The 14,612-nt window shown below is 43.9% G+C and overlaps 5 long non-coding RNA genes across 5 annotated transcripts; 4 read left to right on the top strand and 1 right to left on the bottom strand.

Moving 5' to 3' along the window:
* Positions 1-153: 153 nt before the first annotated feature.
* Positions 154-1,759, bottom strand: LOC119495199. Its single transcript, XR_005208392.1, has 2 exons — positions 1,708-1,759; positions 154-259 (listed from the first exon to the last, which is right to left on the bottom strand). It is a non-coding gene; the product is annotated as an uncharacterized LOC119495199 (long non-coding RNA).
* Positions 1,760-8,402: 6,643 nt separating this feature from the next.
* Positions 8,403-8,992, top strand: LOC119495192. Its single transcript, XR_005208386.1, has 2 exons — positions 8,403-8,601; positions 8,773-8,992. It is a non-coding gene; the product is annotated as an uncharacterized LOC119495192 (long non-coding RNA).
* Positions 8,993-9,278: 286 nt separating this feature from the next.
* Positions 9,279-10,745, top strand: LOC119495156. Its single transcript, XR_005208370.1, has 3 exons — positions 9,279-9,547; positions 9,888-10,165; positions 10,299-10,745. It is a non-coding gene; the product is annotated as an uncharacterized LOC119495156 (long non-coding RNA).
* A 574-nt stretch (positions 10,746-11,319) lies between these two features.
* On the top strand, positions 11,320-12,053 carry LOC119495207. The gene is made up of 2 exons (XR_005208396.1): positions 11,320-11,494; positions 11,835-12,053. It is a non-coding gene; the product is annotated as an uncharacterized LOC119495207 (long non-coding RNA).
* A 1,139-nt stretch (positions 12,054-13,192) lies between these two features.
* LOC119495176 lies at positions 13,193-13,756 on the top strand. Its single transcript, XR_005208381.1, has 2 exons — positions 13,193-13,396; positions 13,532-13,756. It is a non-coding gene; the product is annotated as an uncharacterized LOC119495176 (long non-coding RNA).
* The last annotated feature ends 856 nt before the right edge of the window (positions 13,757-14,612 follow it).

The following is a 14,612-nucleotide window of genomic DNA, read 5'->3' as shown; positions in this document are numbered from 1 at the left end:
CAACACAGACCAGCACCAGAGGACACCAGCATAATATCATCTTCTAACTCAGGTAGGTCCTATTTTGAACTATACATTTTCCAAGAGTTTATTATAGATATCACCATGAAACTTTCCCATTTGGATTACTAGATTAAGACAATTATTTTTTTAGATTGCAAGTTTTCTTAAATTGTATGTTAAAAATGCAGCAATATGAGGCATTATCTTTGCTAATTTGCGTATATTTCCAGATCAGAAATGTAAATATGGATAAAGCCTTTGTTGACATATTAGAGTCAAAGGTTTTTACAGAGGGGATTTTGGATATCTCTTATCACTCACATAAAAAAAAACTAATTTCTGCATGTTTTTAGGAATAAAATATATAAATCAGGCTATGAATGATATATAAACAAACCGCTATGTAAATATCTTAAGTATATAGATCGGAATGAGATGTAAGTGCTACTGAAGTGGAGATTTCTGGCTCAGAGTCTGAGGAAAAACCTAATTTTGAGAAAAATGCCTTAAAGATACAGTATGTATTGTAAAATTCCATTCATTTTGCAAGACACTACAGGTGAATAGGTTAAACTTGTTTAATTAATAGGTGTAACCATGAAACTTCCCCAGATGATTGCCTACATTAAGACAATTATATTGTTTATTACAAGGTTTCTGAAATGCTATTTTTAAATATGCAAATGATGTGTTATCTAATGGTAAATTCTGGTGAATTCATTAAATATATGTATTCCATACATTTCGCAATATACTGCAGGTGAATAGGGTTAACATGTTTAATTAAATATATCACCATGAAACTTCCCTAGTTGATACAATACAAAGAAATATTCCCATGACACAATAACTGTATGTTAGAATAAATAAGATATAGACTACATTTAACATGGCAGCATTTAATGTGCATTTTGCAGTTGCTTTTGTGTAGACTTCTTGTTTTAGTGATCTTGCTGCTTGCCTCAGACCTGTGCTGACATGCAAATAGTTAAAGTCCTTTTAAAACCAGGATAATCAGTATATGTTACGTGATCTTAATACCACAGGGCAAAAATATATGCTAAACCTTGGAACAAGTGCCACTGAAAGACTCAAATATTTAAATGGGTTGGATCAAATTTAGCCACTAAGCCAGGCTCTATAGTTCACAGGTAAAAGGTGGTTGTATACATTTTATAACATTTAATGTGGGGTAGGATGATGTCCATATGTTACAGTGGTAATGTGGTGTGTAATGGATAGCTGTTCACTCGCACCAATAACATGCCATTGATTAAATTAATTCGGGGATTATTAATTTAGTCGTTTGATTGGACGATTTTGGACGCACTCATTAAATATTCATGACGTTTAGACGTTCAAGAATGGAATGCGCATCAACAACGGAGCCCAATCGAATCTTTTGACGTAATAAAATAGAATTCTAACTTTTTAGGACATAGTCTAGAATCCAGAGCAGAGGAGTCCAGCAGAGAGACGACACACAACACGGACCAGCACCAGAGGACACCAGCACCATATCATCTTCTAACTCAGGTAGAGTTTATTATAGATATCACCATGAAACTTTCCCATTTGGATTACTAGATCAAGACAATTATTTTTGGAATTGCAAGTTTTCTTAAATTGTATGCAGCAATATGAGGCATTATCTTTGCTAATTTACCTAGTTTCCAGAACAGAAATGTGAATATGGATAAAGACCAGGTTCAAAATAATTGTTTCCCTTTGTTGACATATTAGAGTCAAAGGTTTTAGATTAATTATTAATAATATTAATTATTTTGTTAGAATAAATAGAAGGATAGCCTACATTTACACACGTAGGCAAAATTGTTGGTACCCTTCCGTTAAAGAAAGAAAAACCCACAATGGTCACTGAAATAACTTGAAACTGACAAAAGTAATAATAAATAAAAATTTACTGAAAATTAACTAATGAAAATCAGCTATTGATTTTGAATTATGGTTCAGCAGAATCATTTTAAAAAACAAACTAATGAAACTGGCCTGGACAAAAATGACGGTACCCTTAACTTAATATTTAGTTGCACAACCTTTTGAGGCAATCACTGCAAACAAGCGATTTCTGTAACTCTCAATGAGACTTCTGCACCTGTCGACAGGTATTTTGGCCCACTCCTCGTGAGCAAACTGCTCCAGCTGTCTCAGGTTTGAAGGGTGTCTTCTCCAGACAGCATGTTTCAGCTCCTTCCATAGATGTTCAATAGGATTTAGATCAGGGCTCATAGAAGACCACTTCAGAATAGTCCAATGTTTTGTTCTTAGCCATTCTTGGGTGTTTTTAGCTGTGTTTTGGGTCATTATCCTGTTTGAGGACCCATGACCTGCAACTGAGACCAAGCTTTCTGACACTGGGCAGCACATTTCGCTCCAGAATGCCTTGATAGTCTTGAGATTTCATTGTACCCTGCACAGATTCAAGACACCCTGTGCCAGATGCAGCAAAGCAACCCCATAACATAACCGAGCCTCCTCCATGTTTCACATTAGGTACAGTGTTCTTTTCTTTGGATGCTTCATTTTTGCGTCTGTGAACATAGAGCTGATGTGACTTGCCAAAAAGCTCCAGTTTTGTCTCATCTGTCCAAAGGACATTCTCCCAGAAGCTTTGTGGCTTGTCAATATGCATTTTGGCAGGCAAATTCCAGTCTCACTTTTTTATGATTTGGTGTCCTCCTGGGTCGTCTTCCATTAAGTCCACTTTGGCTCAAACAGTGACGGATGGTGCGATCTGACACTGATGTACCTTGACCTTAGAGTTCACCTCTAATCTCTTTGGAAGTTGTTCTAGGCTCTTTGGTTACCATTCGTATTATCCGTCTCTTCGATTTGTCATCAATGTTCCTCTTGCGGCCACGTCCAGGGAGGTTGGCTACAGTCCCGTGGACCTTAAACTTCTGAATAATATGTGCAACTGTAGTCACAGGAACATCAAGCTGCTTGGAGATGGTCTTATAGCCTTTACCTTTAACATGAAGGTCTATAATTGTCCTTCTAACCTCCTGAGACAACTCTCTCCTTAGCTTTCTGTGGTCCATGTTCAGTGTGGTACACACCATGATACCAAACAGCACAGTGACTACTTTTCACCCTTTAAATAGGCAGACTGACTGATTACAAGTTTGAAGATACCTGTGATGCTAATTACAGGACACACCTTAGTTTAACATGTCCCTATGGTCACATTATTTTACATCTTTTCTAGGGCTACCATCATTTTTGTCCAGGCCAGTTTCATTAGTTTGTTTTTTAAAATGATTCTGTTGAACCACAATTCAAAAACAATATCTGATTTTCATTAGTTAATTTTCAGTAAATTTTTATTTATTATTACTTTTGTCAGTTTCAAGTTATTTCAGTGACCATTGTGGGTTTTTCTTTCTTTAACGGAAGGGTACCAACAATTTTGCCTACGTGTGTAACATGACTTGTTGTTTTAGTGATTTTGCTGCTTGCTTCAGACCTGTGCTGACATGCAAATAGTTAAATCCCTTTTAAAACCAGGACATACAGTGATCTTAATACCACAGGGCAAAAATATATCCTAAATCTTGGAACAAGTGCCTCTGAAAGACTTAAATATTTAAATGGGTTGGATCGAATTTAGCCACTAAGCCAGGCTCTAGAGTTCGTAGGTAAAAGGTGGTTGTATACATTTTTATGACATTTAATGTGGGGTATGATGATTTATTGGTGTTTATGTCCATATGTTACAGTGGTAATGTGGTGTGTAATATATTGCTGTTCACTCGCACCAATAAAACGCCATTGATTAAATTACATAGGGGATTATTAATGTAGTTGTTTGATTGGATGATTTTGGAGCAGCTCATTAAATATTCATGACGTTTAGACGTTCGAGAATGGAATGCCCATCAAAGCCAAATCGAATCTTGCTGACGTCATATATCTCTAACTTTTCAAAGGATTTGCCAATTCAGAGCAGACAGCAGAGAGAAAGCACACACAGCCACTAGAGGGCACCATGGACCTATAGGAGGAAATCAGCAGTATGGAGACGGTATGGTATTATCTTCTAACTCAGGTAGGCCTACAGCTTTTGGACAATATTTTTTCAAAGAGTTTATATAAGGAGAGACACCCAAGGTGAATAGGGCACAACATTTAACTAATAGCTATCGTCATGAAACTTTCCCAGCTGATCAATTACGTTTAAACAAATATTTTTTTGTATAGTAGTTTTCTGAAATATTATGTTTAAATAGGCAAATGATTCATTATCTTTACTAATTTCCTTGTTTCTAAATGGCCTCTAAAGTGAGGCCTAATTACGATTGAAAGAGCTTTCCAGACAGCAAATCAGAGAGAGACATGCAGAAGCTTAAAACGCTGTCATAAAAACCAGCAGACGAGTCCCATGCTGCCTCGAATACGAAAGTGGCTGACATCCAGGGTCTGGAGATCCCACTCCAAGTTAAACCTGAAGTTGCCAAGGTGAAAAATCACCTCCAACAATAAGGTGAGAGAATGTAGTATCTCACCCCTTACAAGTGACACACATGTCAAGACAGAAAAGCAGATTGAGCCCAAGGCAGTGTGGAGCTCGATAGAGGTGGCACTCCTCAAGTAATTAATGGCCGAGAAGGGCGGTACACCTGGCTTCTAAAGTGAGGCCGATTACAGAATAAGGTGAGAGAAGGTAGTATCTCACCCCTTACAAGTGACACACATGTCAAGACAAATAAGCACATTGACCCCAAGGCAGTGTGGAGCTCGATAGAGGTGGCACTCCTCAAGTAATTAATGGTGGAGAAGGGCGGTACACCTGGCTTCTAAAGTGAGGCCAAATTACGATTGAAAGAGCTTTCCAGACAGCAAATCAGAGAGAGACATGCAGAAGCTTAAAACGCTGTCATGAAAACCAGCAGATGAGTCCCATGCTGCTTCGAATACAAAAGTGGCTGACATCCACGGTCTGGAGATCCCACTCCAAGTTAAACCTGAAGTTGCCAAGGTGAAAAATCACCTCCAACAATAAGGTGAGAGAAGGTAGTATCTCACCCCTTACAAGTGACACACATGTCAAGACAAATAAGCAGATTGACCCAAAGTTAGTGTGGAGCTCGATAGAGGTGGCACTCCTCAAGTAATTAATGGTGGAGAAGGGCAGTCCAATTGGCTTCTGCGGTGAAACCGATTACAGAATAAGGTGAGAGAAGGTAGTATCTCACCCCTTACAAGTGACACACATGTCAAGACAAATAAGCAGATTGAGCCCAAGGCAGTGTGGAGCTCGATAGAGGTGGCACTCCTCAAGTAATTAATGGTGGACAAGGGCAGTCCAATTGGCTTCTGCGGTGAAGCCGATTACAGAATTAGGTGAGAGAAGGTAGTATCTCACCCCTTACTAAGTGACACACATGTCAAGACAAAAAAGCAGATTGAGCCCAAGGCAGTGTGGAGCTCGATAGAGGTGGCACTCCTCAAGTAATTAATGGCCGAGAAGGGCGGTACACCTGGCTTCTAAAGTGAGGCCGATTACAGAATAAGGTGAGAGAAGGTAGTATCTCACCCCTTACAAGTGACACACATGTCAAGACAAATAAGCAGATTGAGCCCAAGGCAGTGTGGAGCTCGATAGAGGTGGCACTCCTCAAGTAATTAATGGTCGAGAAGGGCGGTCCAATTGGCTTCTGCGGTGAAACCGATTACAGAATAAGGTGAGAGAAGGTAGTATCTCACCCCTTACAAGTGACACACATGTCAAGACAAATAAGCAGATTGACCCAAAGTTAGTGTGGAGCTCGATAGAGGTGGCACTCCTCAAGTAATTAATGGTGGAGAAGGGCAGTCCAATTGGCTTCTGCGGTGAAACCGATTACAGAAAAAGGTGAGAGAAGGTAGTATCTCACCCCTTACAAGTGACACACATGTAAAGACAAATAAGCAGATTGAGCCGAAGGCAGTGTGGAGCTCGATAGAGGTGGCACTCCTCAAGTAATTAATGGTGGACAAGGGCAGTCCAATTGGCTTCTGCGGTGAAGCCGATTACAGAATTAGGTGAGAGAAGGTAGTATCTCACCCCTTACTAAGTGACACACATGTCAAGACAAAAAAGCAGATTGAGCCCAAGGCAGTGTGGAGCTCGATAGAGGTGGCACTCCTCAAGTAATTAATGGCCGAGAAGGGCGGTACACCTGGCTTCTAAAGTGAGGCCGATTACAAAATAAGGTGAGAGAAGGTAGTATCTCACCCCTTACAAGTGACACACATGTCAAGACAAATAAGCAGATTGAGCCCAAGGCAGTGTGGAGCTCGATAGAGGTGGCACTCCTCAAGTAATTAATGGTGGAGAAGGGCAGTCCAATTGGCTTCTGCGGTGAAGCCGATTACAGAATAAGGTGAGAGAAGGTAGTATCTCACCCCTTACAAGTGACACACATGTCAAGACAAATAAGCAGATTGACCCAAAGTTAGTGTGGAGCTCGATAGAGGTGGCACTCCTCAAGTAATTAATGGTCGAGAAGGGCGGTACACCTGGCTTCTAAAGTGAGGCCGATTACAGAATAAGGTGAGAGAAGGTAGTATCTCACCCCTTACAAGTGACACACATGTCAAGACAAATAAGCAGATTGAGCCCAAGGCAGTGTGGAGCTCGATAGAGGTGGCACTCCTCAAGTAATTAATGGTGGAGAAGGGCAGTCCAATTGGCTTCTGCGGTGAAGCCGATTACAGAATAAGGTGAGAGAAGGTAGTATCTCACCCCTTACAAGTGACACACATGTCAAGACAAATAAGCAGATTGAGCCCAAGGCAGTGTGGAGCTCGATAGAGGTGGCACTCCTCAAGTAATTAATGGTCGAGAAGGGCGGTACACCTGGCTTCTAAAGTGAGGCCGATTACAGAATAAGGTGAGAGAAGGTAGTATCTCACCCCTTACAAGTGACACACATGTCAGGACAAATAAGCAGATTGACCACAAGGCAGTGTGGAGCTCGATAGAGGTGGCACTCCTCAAGTAATTAATGGTCGAGAAGGGCGGTACACCTGGCTTCTAACGTGAGGCCGATTACAGAATAAGGTGAGAGAAGGTAGTATCTCACCCCTTACAAGTGACACACATGTCAAGACAAATAAGCAGATTGAGCCCAAGGCAGTGTGGAGCTCGATAGAGGTGGCACTCCTCAAGTAATTAATGGTCAAGAAGGGCAGTCCAATTGGCTTCTGCGGTGAATCCGATTACAGAATAAGGTGAGAGAAGGTAGTATCTCACCCCTTACAAGTGACACACATGTCAAGACAAATAAGCAGATTGACCCAAAGTTAGTGTGGAGCTCGATAGAGGTGGCACTCCTCAAGTAATTAATGGTGGAGAAGGGCAGTCCAATTGGCTTCTGCGGTGAAACCGATTACAGAATAAGGTGAGAGAAGGTAGTATCTCACCCCTTACAAGTGACACACATGTCAAGACAAATAAGCAGATTGACCCAAAGTTAGTGTGGAGCTCGATAGAGGTGGCACTCCTCAAGTAATTAATGGTGGAGAAGGGCAGTCCAATTGGCTTCTGCGGTGAAACCGATTACAGAATAAGGTGAGAGAAGGTAGTATCTCACCCCTTACAAGTGACACACATGTCAAGACAAATAAGCAGATTGAGCCCAAGGCAGTGTGGAGCTCGATAGAGGTGGCACTCCTCAAGTAATTAATGGTGGACAAGGGCAGTCCAACTGGCTTCTGCGGTGAAGCCGATTACAGAATTAGGTGAGAGAAGGTAGTATCTCACCCCTTACTAAGTGACACACATGTCAAGACAAAAAAGCAGATTAAGTCCAAGGCAGTGTGGAGCTCGATAGAGGTGGCACTCCTCAAGTAATTAATGGCCGAAAAGGGCGGTACACCTGGCTTCTAAAGTGAGGCCGATTACAGAATAAGGTGAGAGAAGGTAGTATCTCACCCCTTACAAGTGACACACATGTCAAGACAAATAAGCAGCATTGAGCCCAAGGCAGTGTGGAGCTCGATAGAGGTGGCACTCCTCAAGTAATTAATGGTGGAGAAGGGCAGTCCAATTGGCTTCTGCGGTGAAGCCGATTACAGAATAAGGTGAGAGAAGGTAGTATCTCACCCCTTACAAGTGACACACATGTCAAGACAAATAAGCAGATTGATCCAAAGTTAGTGTGGAGCTCGATAGAGGTGGCACTCCTCAAGTAATTAATAGTCGAGAAGGGCGGTACACCTGGCTTCTAAAGTGAGGCCGATTACAGAATAAGGTGAGAGAAGGTAGTATCTCACCCCTTACAAGTGACACACATGTCAAGACAAATAAGCAGATTGAGCCCAAGGCAGTGTGGAGCTCGATAGAGGTGGCACTCCTCAAGTAATTAATGGTGGAGAAGGGCAGTCCAATTGGCTTCTGCGGTGAAGCCGATTACAGAATAAGGTGAGAGAAGGTAGTATCTCACCCCTTACAAGTGACACACATGTCAAGACAAATAAGCAGATTGAGCCCAAGGCAGTGTGGAGCTCGATAGAGGTGGCACTCCTCAAGTAATTAATGGTCGAGAAGGGCGGTACACCTGGCTTCTAAAGTGAGGCCGATTACAGAATAAGGTGAGAAAAGGTAGTATCTCACCCCTTACAAGTGACACACATGTCAGGACAAATAAGCAGATTGACCACAAGGCAGTGTGGAGCTCGATAGAGGTGGCACTCCTCAAGTAATTAATGGTCAAGAAGGGCGGTACACCTGGCTTCTAACAGTGAGGCCGATTACAGAATAAGGTGAGAGAAGGTAGTATCTCACCCCTTACAAGTGACACACATGTCAAGACAAATAAGCAGATTGAGCCCAAGGCAGTGCTGGAGCTCGATAGAGGTGGCACTCCTCAAGTAATTAATGGTCGAGAAGGGCGGTACACCTGGCTTCTAAAGTGAGGCCGATTACAGAATAAGGTGAGAGAAGGTAGTATCTCACCCCTTACAAGTGACACACATGTCAAGACAAATAAGCAGATTGACCCAAAGTTAGTGTGGAGCTCGATAGAGGTGGCACTCCTCAAGTAATTAATGGTGGAGAAGGGCAGTCCAATTGGCTTCTGCGGTGAAACCGATTACAGAATAAGGTGAGAGAAGGTAGTATCTCACCCCTTACAAGTGACACACATGTCAAGACAAATAAGCAGATTGACCCAAAGTTAGTGTGGAGCTCGATAGAGGTGGCACTCCTCAAGTAATTAATGGTGGAGAAGGGCAGTCCAATTGGCTTCTGCGGTGAAACCGATTACAGAATAAGGTGAGAGAAGGTAGTATCTCACCCCTTACAAGTGACACACATGTCAAGACAAATAAGCAGATTGAGCCCAAGGCAGTGTGGAGCTCGATAGAGGTGGCACTCCTCAAGTAATTAATGGTGGACAAGGGCAGTCCAATTGGCTTCTGCGGTGAAGCCGATTACAGAATTAGGTGAGAGAAGGTAGTATCTCACCCCTTACTAAGTGACACACATGTCAAGACAAAAAAGCAGATTGAGCCCAAGGCAGTGTGGAGCTCGATAGAGGTGGCACTCCTCAAGTAATTAATGGCCGAGAAGGGCGGTACACCTGGCTTCTAAAGTGAGGCCGATTACAGAATAAGGTGAGAGAAGGTAGTATCTCACCCCTTACAAGTGACACACATGTCAAGACAAATAAGCAGATTGAGCCCAAGGCAGTGTGGAGATCGATAGAGGTGGCACTCCTCAAGTAATTAATGGTGGAGAAGGGCAGTCCAATTGGCTTCTGCGGTGAAGCCGATTACAGAATAAGGTGAGAGAAGGTAGTATCTCACCCCTTACAAGTGACACACATGTCAAGACAAATAAGCAGATTGACCCAAAGTTAGTGTGGAGCTCGATAGAGGTGGCACTCCTCAAGTAATTAATGGTCGAGAAGGGCGGTACACCTGGCTTCTAAAGTGAGGCCGATTACAGAATAAGGTGAGAGAAGGTAGTATCTCACCCCTTACAAGTGACACACATGTCAAGACAAATAAGCAGATTGAGCCCAAGGCAGTGTGGAGCTCGATAGAGGTGGCACTCCTCAAGTAATTAATGGTCGAGAAGGGCGGTACACCTGGCTTCTAAAGTGAGGCCGATTACAGAATAAGGTGAGAGAAGGTAGTATCTCACCCCTTACAAGTGACACACATGTCAGGACAAATAAGCAGATTGAGCCCAAGGCAGTGTGGAGCTCGATAGAGGTGGCACTCCTCAAGTAATTAATGGTGGAGAAGGGCAGTCCAATTGGCTTCTGCGGTGAAGCCGATTACAGAATAAGGTGAGAGAAGGTAGTATCTCACCCCTTACAAGTGACACACATGTCAAGACAAATAAGCAGATTGAGCCCAAGGCAGTGTGGAGCTCGATAGAGGTGGCACTCCTCAAGTAATTAATGGTCGAGAAGGGCGGTACACCTGGCTTCTAAAGTGAGGCCGATTACAGAATAAGGTGAGAGAAGGTAGTATCTCACCCCTTACAAGTGACACACATGTCAGGACAAATAAGCAGATTGACCACAAGGCAGTGTGGAGCTCGATAGAGGTGGCACTCCTCAAGTAATTAATGGTCGAGAAGGGCGGTACACCTGGCTTCTAACGTGAGGCCGATTACAGAATAAGGTGAGAGAAGGTAGTATCTCACCCCTTACAAGTGACACACATGTCAAGACAAATAAGCAGATTGAGCCCAAGGCAGTGTGGAGCTCGATAGAGGTGGCACTCCTCAAGTAATTAATGGTCGAGAAGGGCAGTCCAATTGGCTTCTGCGGTGAATCCGATTACAGAATAAGGTGAGAGAAGGTAGTATCTCACCCCTTACAAGTGACACACATGTCAAGACAAATAAGCAGATTGAGCCCAAGGCAGTGTGGAGCTCGATAGAGGTGGCACTCCTCAAGTAATTAATGGTCGAGAAGGGCGGTACACCTGGCTTCTAAAGTGAGGCCGATTACAGAATAAGGTGAGAGAAGGTAGTATCTCACCCCTTACAAGTGACACACATGTCAAGACAAATAAGCAGATTGACCCAAAGTTAGTGTGGAGCTCGATAGAGGTGGCACTCCTCAAGTAATTAATGGTGGAGAAGGGCAGTCCAATTGGCTTCTGCGGTGAAACCGATTACAGAATAAGGTGAGAGAAGGTAGTATCTCACCCCTTACAAGTGACACACATGTCAAGACAAATAAGCAGATTGGCCCAAAGTTAGTGTGGAGCTCGATAGAGGTGGCACTCCTCAAGTAATTAATGGTGGAGAAGGGCAGTCCAATTGGCTTCTGCGGTGAAACCGATTACAGAATAAGGTGAGAGAAGGTAGTATCTCACCCCTTACAAGTGACACACATGTCAAGACAAATAAGCAGATTGAGCCCAAGGCAGTGTGGAGCTCGATAGAGGTGGCACTCCTCAAGTAATTAATGGTGGACAAGGGCAGTCCAATTGGCTTCTGCGGTGAAGCCGATTACAGAATTAGGTGAGAGAAGGTAGTATCTCACCCCTTACTAAGTGACACACATGTCAAGACAAAAAGCAGATTGAGCCCAAGGCAGTGTGGAGCTCGATAGAGGTGGCACTCCTCAAGTAATTAATGGCCGAGAAGGGCGGTACACCTGGCTTCTAAAGTGAGGCCGATTACAGAATAAGGTGAGAGAAGGTAGTATCTCACCCCTTACAAGTGACACACATGTCAAGACAAATAAGCACATTGACCCCAAGGCAGTGTGGAGCTCGATAGAGGTGGCACTCCTCAAGTAATTAATGGTGGAGAAGGGCAGTCCAATTGGCTTCTGCGGTGAAGCCGATTACAGAATAAGGTGAGAGAAGGTAGTATCTCACCCCTTACAAGTGACACACATGTCAAGACAAATAAGCAGATTGAGCCCAAGGCAGTGTGGAGCTCGATAGAGGTGGCACTCCTCAAGTAATTAATGGTCGAGAAGGGCGGTACACCTGGCTTCTAAAGTGAGGCCGATTACAGAATAAGGTGAGAGAAGGTAGTATCTCACCCCTTACAAGTGACACACATGTCAAGACAAATAAGCAGATTGAGCCCAAGGCAGTGTGGAGCTCGATAGAGGTGGCACTCCTCAAGTAATTAATGGTGGAGAAGGGCAGTCCACTTGGCTTCTGCGTGAAGCCGATTACAGAATAAGGTGAGAGAAGGTAGTATCTCACCCCTTACAAGTGACACACATGTCAAGACAAATAAGCAGATTGAGCCCAAGGCAGTGTGGAGCTCGATAGAGGTGGCACTCCTCAAGTAATTAATGGTCGAGAAGGGCAGTCCAATTGGCTTCTGCGGTGAAGCCGATTACAGAATAAGGTGAGAGAAGGTAGTATCTCACCCCTTACAAGTGACACACATGTCAAGACAAATAAGCAGATTGAGCCCAAGGCAGTGTGGAGCTCGATAGAGGTGGCACTCCTCAAGTAATTAATGGTCGAGAAGGGCGGTACACCTGGCTTCTAAAGTGAGGCCGATTACAGAATAAGGTGAGAGAAGGTAGTATCTCACCCCTTACAAGTGACACACATGTCAAGACAAATAAGCAGATTGACCCAAAGTTAGTGTGGAGCTCGATAGAGGTGGCACTCCTCAAGTAATTAATGGTGGAGAAGGGCAGTCCAATTGGCTTCTGCGGTGAAACCGATTACAGAATAAGGTGAGAGAAGGTAGTATCTCACCCCTTACAAGTGACACACATGTCAAGACAAATAAGCAGATTGAGCCCAAGGCAGTGTGGAGCTCGATAGAGGTGGCACTCCTCAAGTAATTAATGGTGGAGCAAGGGCAGTCCAATTGGCTTCTGCGGTGAAGCCGATTACAGAATTAGGTGAGAGAAGGTAGTATCTCACCCCTTACTAAGTGACACACATGTCAAGACAAAAAAGCAGATTGAGCCCAAGGCAGTGTGGAGCTCGATAGAGGTGGCACTCCTCAAGTAATTAATGGCCGAGAAGGGCGGTACACCTGGCTTCTAAAGTGAGGCCGATTACAGAATAAGGTGAGAGAAGGTAGTATCTCACCCCTTACAAGTGACACACATGTCAAGACAAATAAGCAGATTGAGCCCAAGGCAGTGTGGAGCTCGATAGAGGTGGCACTCCTCAAGTAATTAATGGTGGAGAAGGGCAGTCCAATTGGCTTCTGCGGTGAAGCCGATTACAGAATAAGGTGAGAGAAGGTAGTATCTCACCCCTTACAAGTGACACACATGTCTAGACAAATAAGCAGATTGAGCCCAAGGCAGTGTGGAGCTCGATAGAGGTGGCACTCCTCAAGTAATTAATGGTCGAGAAGGGCGGTACACCTGGCTTCTAAAGTGAGGCCGATTACAGAATAAGGTGAGAGAAGGTAGTATCTCACCCCTTACAAGTGACACACATGTCAAGACAAATAAGCAGATTGACCACAAGGCAGTGTGGAGCTCGATAGAGGTGGCACTCCTCAAGTAATTAATGGTCGAGAAGGGCAGTACACCTTGGCTTCTAACGTGAAGGCCGATTACAGAATAAGGTGAGAGAAGGTAGTATCTCACCCCTTACAAGTGACACACATGTCAAGACAAATAAGCAGATTGAGCCCAAGGCAATGTGGAGCTCGATAGAGGTGGCACTCCTCAAGTAATTAATGGTCGAGAAGGGCGGTACACCTGGCTTCTAAAGTGAGGCCGATTACAGAATAAGGTGAGAGAAGGTAGTATCTCACCCCTTACAAGTGACACACATGTCAAGACAAATAAGCAGATTGAGCCCAAGGCAGTAGTGGAGCTCGATAGAGGTGGCACTCCTCAAGTAATTAATGGTCGAGAAGGGCAGTCCAATTGGCTTCTGCGGTGAAGCCAATTACAGAATAAGGTGAGAGAAGGTAGTATCTCACCCCTTACAAGTGACACACATGTCTAGACAAATAAGCAGATTGAGCCCAAGGCAGTGTGGAGCTCGATAGAGGTGGCACTCCTCAAGTAATTAATGGTCGAGAAGGGCGGTACACCTGGCTTCTAACGTGAGGCCGATTACAGAATAAGGTGAGAGAAGGTAGTATCTCACCCCTTACAAGTGACACACATGTCAAGACAAATAAGCAGGTTGACCCCAAGGCAGCTGTGGAGCTCGATAGAGGTGGCACTCCTCAAGTAATTAATGGTGGAGAAGGGCAGTCCAATTGGCTTCTGCGGTGAAGCCGATTACAGAATAAGGTGAGAGAAGGTAGTATCTCACCCCTTACAAGTGACACACATGTCAAGACTAAATAAGCAGATTGAGCCCAAGGCAGTGTGGAGCTCGATAGAGGTGGCACTCCTCAAGTAATTAATGGTCGAGAAGGGCGGTACACCTGGCTTCTAAAGTGAGGCCGATTACAGAATAAGGTGAGAGAAGGTAGTATCTCACCCCTTACAAGTGACACACATGTCAAGACAAATAAGCAGATTGAGCCCAAGGCAGTGTGGAGCTCGATAGAGGTGGCACTCCTCAAGTAATTAATGGTCGAGAAGGGCGGTACACCTGGCTTCTAAAGTGAGGCCGATTACAGAATAAGGTGAGAGAAGGTAGTATCTCACCCCTTACAAGTGACACACATGTCAAGACAA

This window comes from Sebastes umbrosus, chromosome 1, assembly GCF_015220745.1.
Source record: "Sebastes umbrosus isolate fSebUmb1 chromosome 1, fSebUmb1.pri, whole genome shotgun sequence".
In the NCBI taxonomy this organism is placed as follows: domain Eukaryota; kingdom Metazoa; phylum Chordata; class Actinopteri; order Perciformes; family Sebastidae; genus Sebastes; species Sebastes umbrosus.
Note: the sequence above shows the minus strand (reverse complement) of the source record. Positions and strands in the feature narration are given on the sequence as shown.